Consider the following 17,742-nt stretch of genomic DNA (forward strand, 5'->3'; position numbering starts at 1 on the left):
TGTGACCCTCAACCCGGCCAGCCGGGACGTCTGACGTGACACCCTGACGCCGTACGTCAGTCCTTTCTTGTCAGCTGGCGGGAAACCGCTCAGACTGTTGGAGAGTGACTCTGTGAGAAAGAGAGAGAGAGTGAGACGGTATAAGTTAAGTAAGTGCGTGTGTGTGTGAGTAACTGTGTATATGTATACGTATGTGTTTTAACCCTGTCACACGCTTCATTACGCCAGTGCTGTTACTGTACACCACCAGCCACAGACCACCATCTCTCTCTCTCGTGACTTCAGTCGTTGGCTTCTTCTCCAACTTCCTTTCTCTCCGTTCCGTTCGGGTCTAGCTGTTACAGTTCATGATCAGAGGTGAAGAGAGAGAGAGGGAGAGAGAGAGAGTATTGCGGAGAAAAGGGGAGTGGATGGTGACAGGACGAGAAAAGAGTGGGTCGACCGTGATTTCCATTTCTATTCTTTGGCAGCCTTTTCTTTCTTGTAAGATTGCATACACCCTTCCCTGCTTTGTACTACAAGGGGCCCCATCATTCTCTCATCCCCCCCACCATCTTCACCCAACACAAACTCTTTGGTTTCTTTTGCTTGTTAATATACCTCAATTTCTTTTCTTTAGTATAGATTGTACAACATGCAACATAAACTTAAAATAATAGTTTGTGACCATAAGTGAAAAAAAATAAAAGAAGATGAATTATTTGAGATGGTCAATTATTTCTTGTTTCCATCATAGATTTTAGCTTTTGATTTTCTTTTTTATATTTTGAAACTGGGCTATTTTCTTTGTTCTTATTTCCTATTTATCTCGATAGTATAATCATTTTTTAATTTGTTTAGATTAAATTAAAGTTGTAAAACTTAATATAAACAATAAAGGTAGATAGATAAAAAGGAAAAAGAAGAAAAGAGGACCACTTTGGTTGGAGTTGAAATGTTAATTTCTGGGTGAGAGCCTAATTCCAAAGAAAAAAAAAACATTCTGGGGTAATTTATAGATAAAATACATAAACAAAAAAACATAAATTCAGAGAAAACAGGGATGGAGTGCCTGACATTCCCACCAGCAGCAGCATCAACTATGGTTTGGTTGAAAAAATGCATAAGGATAAAGGTGTGTTCCTTTGTCTCTTAACTCTCCGTCTCATCATTGCTCTAGTTCTTGGTTTGTTCCTTTTATAAATAGCAATTAGACTAAACCTTCAGATGAGATGAGAGGGATAAAATAAGAAAAAAAAAAAAGGGGGGGGGGGGGGTTGGGGGGCAGGGGAGGCATTTCCAAGATAGGCCTAGACATTTAAGTTATCGTGGGAAACTGGTAGTTGGCTTATGTGAGTGATATGGGGAGCATAAAAGGTTTAGTCAGATATGTGGGGAGAGATGAATGCTAATACAATGGGGGCAACCGCGTGCCTCTTTTGGGGGGGCTAAGCTATAAACCTAACATAATCAATCACTTCTTTGTTTGAGCTGACATGTTAAATTGCCTCCTCCACTACACCCTTAACCCTTTCATCAATTTGGACATCTTACTTCTTATCTGTATACAACAGATTGAATAGAATGACGCACTAACTAGGCACTACACACCAAGCTCTCCCCTCTGCATTTCAAACTTCTCTATTAATTCTTTTTTCTTTCTTTTTTTAACTGACACTCTCCACATAAATGAAATGAAAAAAACAAAATTAAATTATTTTTATTATAAAAGATTGAGAAAAGAATAAAAGGGGAGGGCGCCGTGGGGAATTTGTATTGCTTGGGGTGATGGTAAAATCAATAACTGATAGGGTGGCTGACAAAGCCTGAGAATGCGCGGTCACTTTGTGTTAAAATGGCCGAGAGACTGAGTCCGTATCCAGTTCATCCCTTCCAAGACCCCGGATATCAGGGACCAGCATTGAGTAATTATGACCATTTATTATTAACAAATATAAAAGGCTTCCCGTATCGTATGCCTCACTTGTTTTCTAAATCATTTATCCTATTTAAGCCATCATATTCACTTCCCCTACCTATTCCCTTTTTTTTTTAATTTAATTTAATTTTGGCCTTTTCTCAGTCATATTCATATTTAAATTCGAATTTCCAAAGAGAAAACTTACAAAAAGTCATATCTTGATCATTACCCGGTTGGGGGATCCATCTCTGAAACATATCATACGGAGATTGAGCATTGAGGGTGTGGATATAGATTGGAGAACATGCGGAGGTAAGTCTCCTCTTATGAATTATCAAGTGTCATCATAGACGGAATTAATTCTTCCTTTGCTTTGATGAATAAGCAATCATAAATTAACAACTTGGTATTCTCCCCCTCTAGTTTCTTTCTGGTAGAAGAAGAAGACACAGACATGGTAGGTATTGTTTGCTAATTAGAATTCATGGGTTGCGTATATAAATAGACTCTTGTTTATACTATAGCATTCATGGTAGCATGCATTAATTAATGCAGTCATTAATTGCTTAGATACTTTACTGAGAGCAAACACCAGTCAGAAATCAGAAATCTCTACTTTGTCTATTCCGTGCTACACATAACATTCAACTTTAATTATTCAAGTCTAGCTTTGATTATTAATGATACTCAATTAACTACCTACACGTTTACTTGTGTGTTTTGAGTGGCATTAGAGTTTGTTCTTTAGATTAAAAAATGGTGTTTCAACTTTCAATCCTCTATTTCAGAGAATAGGGGGATAAGATACAGGCTAGGTATCCTTTATTCCAAGTCTTGCTTTACCTTCGCCATGGTTGACAAATAATCCATCGTTATCGTCTCTAACTTTAATATATATATATATATACATACAGAGAGTAAAGAATTAAGAAATGCCTCCAGTAATGAGGTGGCTTTCTGAAAACCAAATGATATGCGCTTTATCAGCAACTCCATTAACTAATTAAGGACTTAGTCCTGTAATTTTGACTTCCTCCGATCACCTTCTTCCTCTCATATTTCCATTTGCGTCTTCATAATATCAAAGAATTGCTCCGTAATTTAAAGACTTACTTGGCTGAAAGAATGGAAATCGTCATCTATCATGTTCATAAACTGGTTAGTCTGTGATTTGATCTTAGTTTCTTGACTTAGATCTCTTTGTACTATTGTATAATCCTCTTAGCATATTATTCTTACTAGCTAATAGCCAAAACACTCGCAAGTCAGAACTTTTTCTGCGACAATTAACGCTTTCACGATTTAGGAAAGAAGATAGAAATAAAGCAAAGGAAGAGAGTTCCCTTAGTACAAAAAAGATTTACCTTGTGCATGGAAGATTAATTTACTTGTCTTCTTTTCTTTTCTGCAGAGGCGATTTCGCATGATAAATATATATATATATATATTCGTACTCCTGCACATGAAGCAGGTACAATATTCCAGCAACCAGCATGGCGGCAAAGAAAGCTAAATTATGTGCATCTAGAATCTCTTTGCACGATTACAATCTCTCCCCAGCATCTTTTGAGCAACAATTACTTAGTCATCCACTGGTAAATTATATTTTGCGCTACAATTTGAAGTTTTTCACCACAAAATAAATAAATAAAGGCATTGTTAAGCCTTATTCTATCCCTCCTGCAGGACTCTAGATAGCATTCTAGCTATTTCTATCGCTTCACAACTAAACCTAGCTACATTCTTTTTCATCAAACACAGGATGAAGAATTAGGGTCTCCAACAACATATTGGATGGTCGATAATTCTAACTACTCTCAATTTAAAATAATGTGCAAATCATGCAAATTCTTGTGCTTTTGTATATATGTCTAATAATCGTATCTTTCGTTTCATGCATTTTACCGTGGCATATTATCGTAATAAATACCATCCCTAACTTTAATTAGACCTTACAAGAAGGGTAGAACACAACTCAAAATAGTATTAAATGAATAAGGCCGATGTACAACGACGATGGTTGATCCAACTTCTTTACAAATCATCTTATTTCTATAATTTGCTACTTACTTAGCAGTTAGCAAGAGCATATATTAAAACTGTTCTTTCTCCCTTTCAATGTTTACAATGATGCTATTGCTGCAGCTTGCATTTTGGCACTAGTAGTAATTATATACCATGACACTCTCTCTTACGATTGTAAGAAGAGTAATTAATAAATGCATCAAATTTATCCTCATCTTTTCCATCTCCCTAGCTTTTTATTCCCTTTTTTATTTGGGTAGCAAGTTTTTTTTTATTAGGCAATTCCGGTGTTAATAATAATAAAGAGAAACATAGTATATGCACCTACTGAGATTAATTTCTAATAGCTAATCCTTCACGGGATTCACTCCAACTCAACATTCTTACTAGTGAATAACAATGCTTGACTATTCTTCTATCAACACTCGACACTGAGCATTGCATTAGTTGGAAGAAATTAATTAAATGTGCTTAGGTGGATTGCTTAGTTCGTACGTTCATCTATATTTTCAAGCATGTTTTCGTTTTCTAGCTAAAGGTTAATCCGTTAAAGCACTGAACTGACTGAAGTGAGCGATATTCATCAGTCATCACCAAACGTATCCCCATTGCTCATCACCACCAAAAAAAAACAAATTCTATTGCTCATTAATTAGGTATCTAATTAAGCTTTTACGTACCTTGCATAGCGAGAGGGAAGAGATTTCCTATTTTACGTGTATTAGAAAAATATTACTACAACTCTACCTAATCAAGCCTTATGAAATAGCTACTGCAATGCACCTTTACTAAAGCTTTTATATCATATGAGGAAGTCATTATATCATACGTGTATTGAGAACACCTCCCAATAACAAATACGAGAGATGTTTTCAATACACGGTTGAGATGTTCTGTAGGGCACTTGTGGAATGCAGATGTGAACTCCATTCTTGAACCAGGTTGGAATTACGCCTAAGTCAAGAAAAAAAAAAACTGTAGGAGATAGGCGATGTTCCAATTAACTGAAGGGTGATTGAATCAAAACTAGTGAAAAAGCTAATCACCAATTCACCAGCATTTGGATTTCAGGGATAATGGGACCAGCTTGTCCTACTAATTTTTCCCTTTTCGGTTACAAGAAAATTCCGTTTTTCAAAAGTTGCCTGCCCTTTATCCTGGAATGTGCAAGGACGATCCCTGCGAGGGAAGAGGCATATGGCCCAAAGCCCAAAGTTGTCCAAGTTAGAAGGAGCATGCCCTATTATTAGGTCACCCCCTTTATTTATTTTTTGTTTGATAGTATGTCACCCCGATCAGTATTCAGTAGTAGTAGATGCTTGGTGCGCCAGAGCATTATCTTCAAACTGTTGGAGAAATATATAAAACTAATAAACCAGTTAGACATTTTTTCAATCCCTCCCCCCCCCAAGAAAAAAAAAAAGATTAACAAAAAATAAAAATATGCTAGAGTTTGCATTGCAACCTTGACTCATCATTTGACTGTGGTTGGGAAAGAAGATGGACAATCTGCTTTGCGTGTTCCTTTATATGTTGAGACTTACGAAATTCAGGCTCTTTATCATCTAACCTCCATTTTAGTTGCTGCTCAGGACTCAGGAGTGGGCCTTGCCAAGGTCCAAGTGAGACCCACTAAGCAACCTCACCGGGTGGTCTCAGAATTCGGAAAAATTATGTCTGTAGCACATCGCAACCGGATGAATTATGATTTATGACCCACTACTGTCTGTGGATTTGTGAGTCCCCCTATCATTAGTATTTACAACCGGCACAGGCAGCCAGCCCAGCACCAGCAGTAGCAGATGGTACGTCTCCGACTGACATTTGGGCCAAGCCCAGTCTGATATGGATTGCCGACACCAACTAGGTCGGGCCTGGGCTGGAAGTTTTAAACACAGGTTGGGCCCAGCCTGGCTCAACGCTTAAGGGTCAATAGTGCTGGCTCAGGCTGCAACCTGCACACTAATTTTAATACAAAACTTGAGGGCCCAGACCTCATGGAGCGGGGAAGCCACATTCTTAACTAAGAGATATTAGATTGGGGGACGCTGGGATCCAGTCCAGTTGACACCCAGGACCCACCTTAAGTATGTATGTATGTATGTTTCGTGGAAAACAATGAGCTCCCTCAAGTGATCAACTGAGGGGGATCGTCAATCTAGAGGTGTAAATCAGCCCATGCTAGACCAGCACGGCATGGCATGGCCTATGGCCTGAGTCTATGCGGGCCCGTGCCGTGCCATGCCACCGGTTGCATGCTATGTCGGGCTGAGCTATGGGTTGGGCCTTGGCCTAGGCCAAACCGAGCCAAAAAGGCGTAAACTTGTTTTTTACTAAGTAAAACTAAAATACTTAACTTTCCTTTGGGCTTTGGGAACAAATGGAAAAAAATAAAAATATCTAACAAAGAAATGAAAAAATACTTACCAACATACAAAATAGACAACAGATTGAAAAAAATAGGAATTTTATTTCATTTAAAATATAAAAAAAATTACAAATTGAAAATAAAAGGTTTCATTGTTGAAAAAATAACAAATAATTTAAATAAAATTGAAAAAATTACTCCATCTCATTGACTTTAATCATCTACTTCATAATGCGTATTAGTGTCATGGCCTTCTTTGTCTTATAATTTATCCTCAACATCCGGTAGATATTTAAAATAAATGTCTTTTTCTTGCCTCTCATGGAAGAGCAAATGCATGCCCAAGTGGCTAGTACCACCCTTGCTATTGAAGCTAAAGTTAATCCTACATTTTTTGCAAACAGCTATTTTTCCCTTCTTCTCAACCTCCTCTATTTTAAATATTTTCTAAGTCGGGCTAGTGAACTTACTGTTGGGGAATTGGTTTCAGGAGGAAAAGCAGCCTTTTTTTAATTCAAAAAAATAAAAATTAATTTAATTGCACTTACCTAGTTGGTCGGATTACCAGTTCGAATCTCAACTCGATTTCAGCAGTTGAAACCTCAAAACCTCCTAAATTGCTATGTGCCCAAGTGTATGACAGTATAACAGTATGAGATTGTATGAGATGAGAGGCCGAGAAAATACGAGAATTGAAAAGAGAATTGCTGAAATGGTGTAATGAGAATGGTGGATTAGTGGAGGATAGGTTTATTTATAGGAATTGAAAATTATTTAATTACTTAAAATACCCCAAAAACAAGTTTATTTTTTCATTGGTGAGAAGGGTATTTTGATCATTGTAAAATCATTTATAACTTTATCCAAATGCCCTCAGATTCCCAAGAAACTAGTTATATCCTTTGGTGGTCTCCCAAGGGCCCTAAAGCCTTCAAATGGCTAGTTTCTTAGAACAGGTAAAACGGCCCAGCACAGCCTGCACAATCGTGCCATGCCTAGCATGGGCCACGTGCGGTCGTGGTTGCACCGCAGGTGGCACAGTCTGATTTATACCTCTAAGTAAATCAAATCATCTTCATTTAAAATTTAAAAGAAAAAGAATAACAAAAAAAAGAAATGCAGATTCATTCAACTAACTAGAATTTGTTCTCAGTTGCAAAAGCTTGTCTCGAAAAAAATGGGGAAGAGGGTACTAATGGTGCAAAACCAAAAGTCGGAACATAATAATCAGTAGATACAGCAGAGAGAGAGAGAGAGAGAGAGAGAGGCAAATGAGGATACAGATGGAGGGAAAGGCTGCCGGCTCTAAAACTTGCAGTGATGGGTTTCTTGCTAGTAAAGAACTGACAAAACAGATTCAGTGTGTGCAGTTGATAAAAGGACGGACCTTCCTTCCGGCTTAACCACATATGTTACGTGTTGTGTCATCGTCCATATGACTCCCTCTGCCCCCACCATACCATGTATTGCAGTTCCCCCCATGTGAACATCAGCCCTTACATTTTCTGTATTTTACGGATATATAATATAACAAACTCTAGGGTCTAGATCTACGCCTTTTTCTTTAAATTTAAAATAAATAAATAAAGAAATAAAGAAAAAGGAATGAGAATAAGCTCAGAAGCCTTTCTGTGATATTAATTGGTATTGCAATGGAGGACTAGTGGACCATAGCTAGCTTGCTCTACCTGGACTTTCAGCTCACGTATAAATAAGCTAGCCTATATTCTAGGCCTATTGTGTTTTGTTTGTGTAAACTGAAGAATACAGAACCCCCCCCCCCCCCCCATCAAAATCATTTCCTGCCTGGGTTAACTGCTTCTTATAAGTCTTTGGTTGTCATAACCACAAAAGTCGTTACAATGGACAAGGATCGATTTGCCGAGGACCAATAGCTCCTCCTCTTAGGAATGAGTTTTTGGCTGAAATTAATCAAGCAACAACACTGAATATTCAACACTCTAAGCCATGCATCCTGCAGTTGGGCTACAGTTAAAAGCCATCGATGACCACCTCCAAAAATGGACTAAAGGGCCCATTCCCCTACTCCATCCTCCAGTTCATGGATTGGAGGCCATTTCATCAAAAACACTTTTGCAATATTATTGTCTTTTTCCATCGAAACCACCCATTTAAGAAACCCTTCCAAATATCATCCTATAATTCTCATTTGTAGTTTCCATTTGACCTTTATAAGGATAGGACTATAGCTTTAATTTCTTGCTTGCCTACCCGATAGAAAACGATAAGGCTAGCTAGTTTTACATTTTATATTATGAATTTATGATATAGACAACACAATTGGTGCAATTGTGCAAGTTCAAGGTACAAAATATCATAAATGAAGACTATGGGAAAAACAATACAAATTGAGATACACTTTTGGTAGTATTTTTAATGACTATAAATAAGGTGATAAATGTTGCAGCAAAATCAATACAAAAGTAACAAATGCATAAAAATGTGTTTTGATAGATTATGTAAAGTGTGAGAAAACCAATAAAATTAAACCTCATTAATACTAAATATATATACAATCATTTTTTTTCTTTTTATTTTTTGACTGATAGCTAGGAACCAAGAAGAGAAAGTTATTCGAAATATGGCTTCAAAAATTAAAAAAGAAAGTTATTCAAAATTTAAAACCCACTTGCCCTTAACAAGCTAATAATGAATTATAGTTAGTTGTGTGGTTTAACTGTTCCCTTTCACCTAGGAGACTTGCGCTCAACTCTTATCATACATAAAGTGTTTTTTTTTTTTTTCTTGAAATACTTATCATATACGAAGTCAGTGGATTGCAAGCATCAAATATAAAAGTAAATTGATTAGAGGTCAGATCTTGAATGAACAAAACTAAATAAAAACAATACATATTGGCGAGGATGGCCTGAAACCTCTAAAATTTCACTTAACAGTGTGCTTGTTATGACTTATGTAAATGGAATGTCTCGCTTTTCACTTGTTTCTTTCTTTTTCTTTTTAATGTAGATCTATTTGATTTTGGAGAGGATATATAAAGAAACTTGAGGGTTTGGTAGTGTTTCCTATAGATGAAGTAGATTTGCATAGGAAAGGTATAGATATGTAGCTAGGTAATTTACAGGAAAGAAGGGGACAATTGGCGAGACAGTATTTTGTTTTTTCAATTAAAAGTGGCAACGTGTCAAGAGGTAAGGTTGGGAAGCAGGTGATCCCCATTCCCCAGTCTGAACTCTGAAGGGTTGGTTGGTATGTAAATTTGGAACTTGTTGACCAATTGACTTATCAGTAAAAGCTTGCATGGGACGTTGTCTATAGGTGTCTGGTCTGGTTAGTGTTCACGTACAAATTAAAAATCCTTTGTTTGCCTTGCTATCATGCTGTGTCTCTCACTCATTTACTCCTTGCATGAGCATGGCCGCTCTCTCCCTGACATCATCTCTTATTACTCTGGGGCATGAAATTCAAAGCTGTATGTACTATATATGGAAGGTTTAGAGGTTTTCAAGATGTTCGCCCACTTTCTTCTTCACCTACATCCCATTTTAAATATAAATTTCTAGCTAGCTAGACAGATGATTTAGCTTTCTTCTCTAGCTAAATGAGGCCAAAGCTAAAAATCCTTACAAAGTCTATTCTCTTCTCTGAAAGCTTCAATTATATATTCCCTTTAATTTAAAAGAAAAAGGGTGAATAAGTTGGACAGTCGGCATGGACGTACATTTTGAATGTGTTGGAGGCTTTTCATTAAAGCGGGTATCCATCTTTCACCAAAGAATCATGTCGTGTCTATCTCAAGGATGAGGTTCGAAATTCCTTTTCCTCCATTAGTTGATCAACTAGTCATGATCGAGTTCTTTCAATTTCATTCGCCAACATGATCTCTCGCAAGAAATTAATTCCAGACAAACGTACCCAATCATCACCGGTATGAGTGTGAGAGTACGTAGCCATGAAAAGGATCTCTTCTCCACTCACTGGGACACCCATGAATTCAATCATGAATTTTGATAGATTACCGATCATATATTGCGTTATATATGTAAAGCCCACCCTATATACATTACATATATCAGGAAGAGACATCCTCGGTCCTCACGGAATGAGAGAGAGAGAGAGAGCGATGGTAGGTCCCTGCTGTCTCAACACCAAACAAGAGACAGAGAGAGAGACGGTATGTAGTCCAAATCCACTGAGGAGGGGGAGGGGACCCCATGTCCATACAGTGAGAAGTGAGAGTTGTGGCGGGGTGACAACAACATCCAAACCCTGCTCAGCTCCTCAACGGTCCTATGTTTGACTGGGGGTAGGGGGGGGGAACTTTTTGCTCTCTTTCTCACCACATTTTTTTTATTTTTGAGGTACATTTGTTGAGAATGACATTCGAAACCCATACCCCAAGTTTTCAAATGTTTTAAGTGTTTTTTTTTTTTTTGCTCTAAAACTTCGCTTTTCTTGTCGTTTTCCCCCTATCAGAGTTCAGAAACATTGAAACATGTTACAGATATAATAGATTCTTTCGATAAGCTTGACTGGCTGTCTTTAGTTTTTCTCCTTTTTCCTTTAACCATACGAGAATTTCAAATTCCTAGCCCGGCCCGGTGGAAGTGGAAGTGGAAGTGGAAGTGGAAATGCTCAGCGTACCCCCAAAAGAATTCATCAATATTTTTAATTTCCTTCTTTTTAAGTGAATACTGCACATGAAAGGACGAAAATACCCATATCCATAAAAACAGAATAACAGCGTGGTTACTTATGTTATGGGGGAATAACAGTGGGAATGTCTTCTTCGGTGCTCTTCTAGAAAACAACTTTTGGGTTATTAAACTTAACAAGGGTCCAGGTATATGCCGGCCCCACTTACATTATTATATCATAAAAATGGGTACGTTGTGCGTAAGTCACCCACTCTTTTTTTTTTTTTTCCTTCTTCTTTACTTATATACATTCATATTTATCAGAAAAGAAATATCTTCTTTGTGTGTGAACGGTAAATGTGTAGAATGCACAGTATAAATTCGTCCATATCAGAGAATCTGCAAGGTAATATTTAGGCATAATTGTTTCCTTCTTTAAAAAAAAACAAGAAATTGTTAAAAAAGGCGGTAAATTAATATTGTGAAAACAAAAAAGAAAAATTAAAAGCAATAAAATGAAACTGCAGGAGTTTAAGTGGTAGAACAGTAAGCAACGTGCACAGGCAACAACCATCAGCGAGCTCCCACTCTAATCATCACAGAAGGACAACAAACAATTCAAGATGCATTATATTGAGTAGAAGAATATCACAGTTTACCTTGAATAAATATTTTAAGTATATAACTACTAATTAATTATTTTATGGTGGAATGTTAATTAATTAAGTTCTGCAAATGGGTTTTAATTCCACGAAATACAATTGGATCTCCTTTACACACCTTATAACCGTTAATAGTCTGGTAGAAAAAATATATATTTTTTAATTTTTTAGAGAAAATAATTTTGTATAATATAATACCAACTTATTGCTAAGTTTTTTTTTTTTTAATTTCGACCTTTTTTTTTTTACGTGTTTACCACCCCTGTATGTTATCAATTTTATGAATGACCATTCTGTTATATTAAATAATTAAAAATTGTTGAGAGCTACATTTGTTTTATGATTCCTTTTTATTCGAATTTAAATTTTGAATATCCAATAATTGTTCCCCAGATAATTTTTGAATAAAAAAGTCCCTGCTATTTTTAACAGTTTTAACTTTTAAGCTAACCATGTGGGCTGATGTTGTATTGAAATTTAAGTAGGAATGAATTGTCCATATTCAAACATCTCTCTGGTCAGAGGGATAATAGCCCCCACATGAGGCTGTCAGAAATACATTGTACAGTGAGCAGGATCCATTATTAATTTCTTGTATTGCACAATGGCCATGATCCATTAATTTTTTCTTGGAGAAGTTATCTCAATCATTTTCATTGCTATATATTCCATGTTATCTATTTTTTATCATATTTTATTTTGAATATCGCTTACGGTTGTGGCACTTCTTTTCCTAGCATCCTCTTTTGCTGGTCGGCAAAAAGTTGAATTGGACGGAATCAATTCCAACACAAACATCTAACTAAGCAAGCTAGCATTCCCCTTTGAATCTTGGCTAAATTAGCCTTACTTGAGTTTTCTTTTGGTAAGAATTTGAATTTAAGCACTGAAATGTCCACTGCTCTCGGAATGACTGTAGATAGTCCGGGCAATTTATCTACCAACGTTTTAATTGTTGTATATTTTGTTTCATGGATAGATATTCCCAATATACTGTTGCAACAAAATGTAAAAGTGAGGATCAAATCTCGTTTCCTCTAATTATTAACATCAGACCTGTTCCATGTCCGGCTTGTCTATTCCTATGTGGTTTCTTTTTTTCTTTATACAAAGAGGAAGTATACTCTTTTAATTAACTACATGATCACGGTATTGGATATTCAGTTATTCTCTAGGGTTCAATTCCAGTTGATTCAGCTTTTATCTTTTTCTAATCCATTCAGGGTTCATCTGGTCCACAGTTAGAATCGGAATCAAAATCTTTTGGAATCAAAATTGAAATGGTCATAGTCTATTTGGTTCATACAGGAATGGGAATAAAAATTGGAATTAGCAGGAATGGGATTTCATTCCTAAGGAAGGGGCAGAGAATGGTCATTCCCTCAAATGAGGGAATGCCACTCCAGCAAGGATGGGAATGGGATTCTGATTCCCCAACCAAATAGTTGGAATCGGAATAGCCAATTCCAATTCCGATTCCAGACCCCTATTCATGAATTAATTGAAAATCATTCATCGTTTTCCTTGAGGGTATAATTAATCATCTACCTGGAGAGTCCAGATCTCCTGCCCACATCTTCCCACATAACATCACATGCACACATAGAGAACATCTCATCCTCCTACATAATATTATGCATGAGGAGATGTTCTCAATGCACAGGGGTAGTATATTGTGGGTAGACGTGGGCAATGTTTTTGTGGGTAGGAGATCTAGAGTCCCACCTGGAGGCATCCCTCCAAGCAAGGTGCTAAGAAAACACCTAGAGGCATAGTCTAGAACTGTACAGACCCTTGAGACATACATCTCTATTGCTAGGGGTGCAACTTGGGCAGGCCCAGCCTGAAACTTTACACAAGCTGTGTTTGGATTTTTGATCCTCAGGCTCAAGAAGTCGGGCTATTTTATTTTGTGGGCTGGCCCGGCCCCAAACTTAGCCCATAGGTAGTCCAAACCCAGCCCAATCCCAGCCCAACTATGCACATTCATATATATATAGATATATATATATATATATATATATATATATATATATATATATATATATATGTAAATTTTGCATGCATACATATACATATTTACCTATATATACATACTTATTTTGCATACATATTTAAATATATACATAAATATATGTATAAATATTTGCATAAATACACATATATGTATAATTTTAGAGTTGATTCATTGACCAGCCCGAGCCCAACCCAAACACATCAAATTACAGTGCAGGCTGGGTTAGAATTGGAAAGATCGAGCTTGACCCAGGCTCGGTCCAAGCTCGAACCCTAAGCCTAACTTTTAAAACCAGGCCTGGGTTGACCATAAACTTGGCCCAACCCGTCCGTCTTGCACCCCTATCTACTTTATATATATATATATATATGTAAATTTTGCATGCATACATATACATATTTACCTATATATACATACTTATTTTGCATACATATTTAAATATATACATAAATATATGTATAAATATTTGCATAAATACACATATATGTATAATTTTAGAGTTGATTCATTGACCAGCCCGAGCCCAACCCAAACACATCAAATTACAGTGCAGGCTGGGTTAGAATTGGAAAGATCGAGCTTGACCCAGGCTCGGTCCAAGCTCGAACCCTAAGCCTAACTTTTAAAACCAGGCCTGGGTTGACCATAAACTTGGCCCAACCCGTCCGTCTTGCACCCCTATCTACTTTATATATATATATATATATGTAAATTTTGCATGCATACATATACATATTTACCTATATATACATACTTATTTTGCATACATATTTAAATATATACATAAATATATGTATAAATATTTGCATAAATACACATATATGTATAATTTTAGAGTTGATTCATTGACCAGCCCGAGCCCAACCCAAACACATCAAATTACAGTGCAGGCTGGGTTAGAATTGGAAAGATCGAGCTTGACCCAGGCTCGGTCCAAGCTCGAACCCTAAGCCTAACTTTTAAAACCAGGCCTGGGTTGACCATAAACTTGGCCCAACCCGTCCGTCTTGCACCCCTATCTACTTTATATTAGAGGCGTACACTCCTTATGTTTCTGCATATTTAAGCCACTTTTTATAATAAATTGCTACAGATAAAAGTGGGTTAACCATTTCACCATGTTCCCGGCCCACAAAAACCCTCCAACTTTGTTTATTACGATACTATTAAAATGCCACTGTACAAATTTGCTAGATTGTCCCTTAGTGGAAGTCCCCCACCCTTGATGGGGGTGGGTACATGCCCCCCTCCAAACCTCAAAAAAAACTAATCATAGTTCTATATGTATATATTTGAATCCGACTACATATGACCATAATAAGAACATATAAGAACCAGACCAAGCATATAATCAAAAAAGGAAAGGTTCAAGGATCAGACCATCAAAGATTCAATTGTGGTCAAATCAAAGGTTGAACCATGATAATGTAACATATATCATATTAGAACCAAGATAAGGAAAGGTTCAAGGATCAGACCATCAGAGATTCAAGCATGTATATATTTTGCAGGTCATAATATACTTTACAATTAATATCATATTAGAATGTATTGAATAGAGGGGCTAATCCTTTAAAGATACATAAGTGAAAACTGAAAACAAATAAATAAATGGATCAATGGTAATGAGGCAATACACATAAACAAAAGGTCATGAGTTTAATCTTGCAATTGTCATTTTGCATTTAGTGACGCAGGAGACTTTATGAAACCGGGAGTGGTTTGGATTCTTTGGTTAAACAGGACGGTCAGTCAGTTATGACCGAGTTTCTATCAGTTCTGATCCCTAGGGTATGACCAAATCGGGGGCAATGGCTGGCTCATGATTCACCGAGCCCGACCATGCAACTAGTTTAGTTCGATTTTCATCTATGCAACACTGCTTCCTCCTCTTATATATACTCTAAATTACGTTTCACGCCTTAAAATTCAAATGGTGGAACACCTTGCATCACACCTCCACACGTTTTAACAAACACAATGAATGGTTATCAATAAAAAATGAACCAATCGATTAAAGATTTGGGCCATTTTCCCGAGATCGCTCACAGTCGTTCTCGTCGACAAATCTTTGTATACAAGATTGATGAGTTGAGACTTATGTAGGAGTGGTAGCTAATAAGCTAGATTAAACTCCAATTGTTTGGGGGGAACAAATTAAAACCATATTGATAGATCCTAGGCAATTTTTTTGGGACCTATTAAAGTCTCTAAACAATCATTTTTTCCTTTTTCAGAAGAAGAGATGATTGGATCAGTGACTACTGACTAGACTATAGGGGAGCAGCTAGCAGGCCATATATAGGCCGGCCCATAGCCCACCACCACCTCGGGATTTCAACCATGGGACATGTAGCCAAAGGGTAAGCAGTTAGATGAAATCATGAAATCATGGCTTCTTATAAAAATTCCGTTACAATTCTCCCAAAGACTACATCGAGGAATTAATTCTTTCCTCTAGTGAGATAAATATATATATGTATATATATATTGACTAATCATTCTCGTCTCGTGTATGGAGTGTTCCAATTATATTGAACAGCGCAGCGCACGCAGTTGATCCCACACTGGTTGGTGATGCTCTTTATGTATCAAAGTAAAAGGAGGAGAGAGTGAGAGACCCAAAAAATAAAAGGTGGGTTTTCTTGCTATGACTGTTTTGTATATAGAAAAATTAGGTTATGTTATATTTTATACAACTTTCAATATAGTACGATGAACTTTCAACTTACCATGCTAGCATGTTAAACCAAGGAATTACAAATCTTAACTCTTATTTTTTATGTTAAATCAAGCTTTATACTGTTTTATTACCATAATTTATGAAAAAAAAATGATGTAATTAAATTATATTGACTAAATGTGGTTTGGGGTCAACTAGACCATGTGGAGCTGGTATGAGAACACCTATGGACTTAGCTATTTGATGGCAGCAAAGAAAATGGCGTTTAATGGATATAAAATGGTATTATGCATTTTTTTTTTCTGATTATACACAATGAGGGTAATATTATTGTCTTTATATTGAAAAGAGCCCATTTTGAACTAAGTAATGTTGTCAAATAAGCGCTTTTTTATTTTTTTATTAGAAAAAACACTCCAAAAAGCACCTTAGGAAGCGGTTTTTAAGTATTTTTTAAAAGTGCTTATTAAAAAAAGCTCTTCGAAAAAAAGGCTAAACGCAGCCTAAACTAAAGAGAGAAGTTTCGTATAATTCCAATATTGTTTCAGAACAATACATCTCAGTGACACATTTAACCACCTTGGAGTTTACTAATGGTTGAATTGAACAAAATTTGACCATAAACCCAACCAAATACTACTACAGTACTAGCTCATTTGAATGGGTTCCAAACAAAGTGTGAATAAATGGTAACAAAACCAGACAAAGCAGGTTGAGTCAGAAAAAAAATGGGAACCCGGCCCAAGGTGCCAAGGGTTGGTCTCTGTCTAGTTGCAGTGGAGAATTTGGGATTGAATCCCACCGCCTGTACCAGGATTGGGGAATGGCCGGATGGGTCACCCCCGCTGTGTAACCAGACGCATGGAGGAAAAAAGTGAAAAAAGAAAAAAGAAAAAAGAAAAAAATGTGAACCAGCCCATTATTATTATATGTTTAGTTAATTGTTTGCATGTTTATTTACTGCAAAGACAGATTTCTGTTATTCTGTAGAATTGAATGACCAAACTGTTCATGACTTGTTTGTGGGTTGCCTCGATCTTTCTTTTCAAACACGTTCCCCGCTTTAATTTTTAACAAGATAAATAAAAGAATCCCAATTTAAATTATAAAACTCAAAAGAGAAAATTTTGAAAGAAAAGAAGTCTATTTTCAACAATGAAAGATTGACAAATATGTCTTTTTCTATAAAACAAAACAAAAAAAAAAAAAGGAAAGATTGACAAATATGTTGGACTTGTTTAAGTGATCATGTTGTTATTAACATATGGATTATGAACCTATTGGCCATTGTTTCCCCAAAATTATTTGGGTGTTTGGTTATACAAGCTCGAAACAAAAACAAATGCCACATTATCAAGTACAATAGTGTGACAGTTATTTCTTTTTGGAAAAGCAAATTCATATATGATACCATATTGAAAAAATTTATAACCTATATGATAAAAGTGGTAACAAATCAGGTGCTATT

The sequence above is a fragment of the Nelumbo lutea genome, chromosome 5, assembly GCF_056320005.1.
Source record: "Nelumbo lutea isolate HS-2025 chromosome 5, American lotus-T2T, whole genome shotgun sequence".
Taxonomy (NCBI): Eukaryota; Viridiplantae; Streptophyta; class Magnoliopsida; order Proteales; family Nelumbonaceae; genus Nelumbo; species Nelumbo lutea.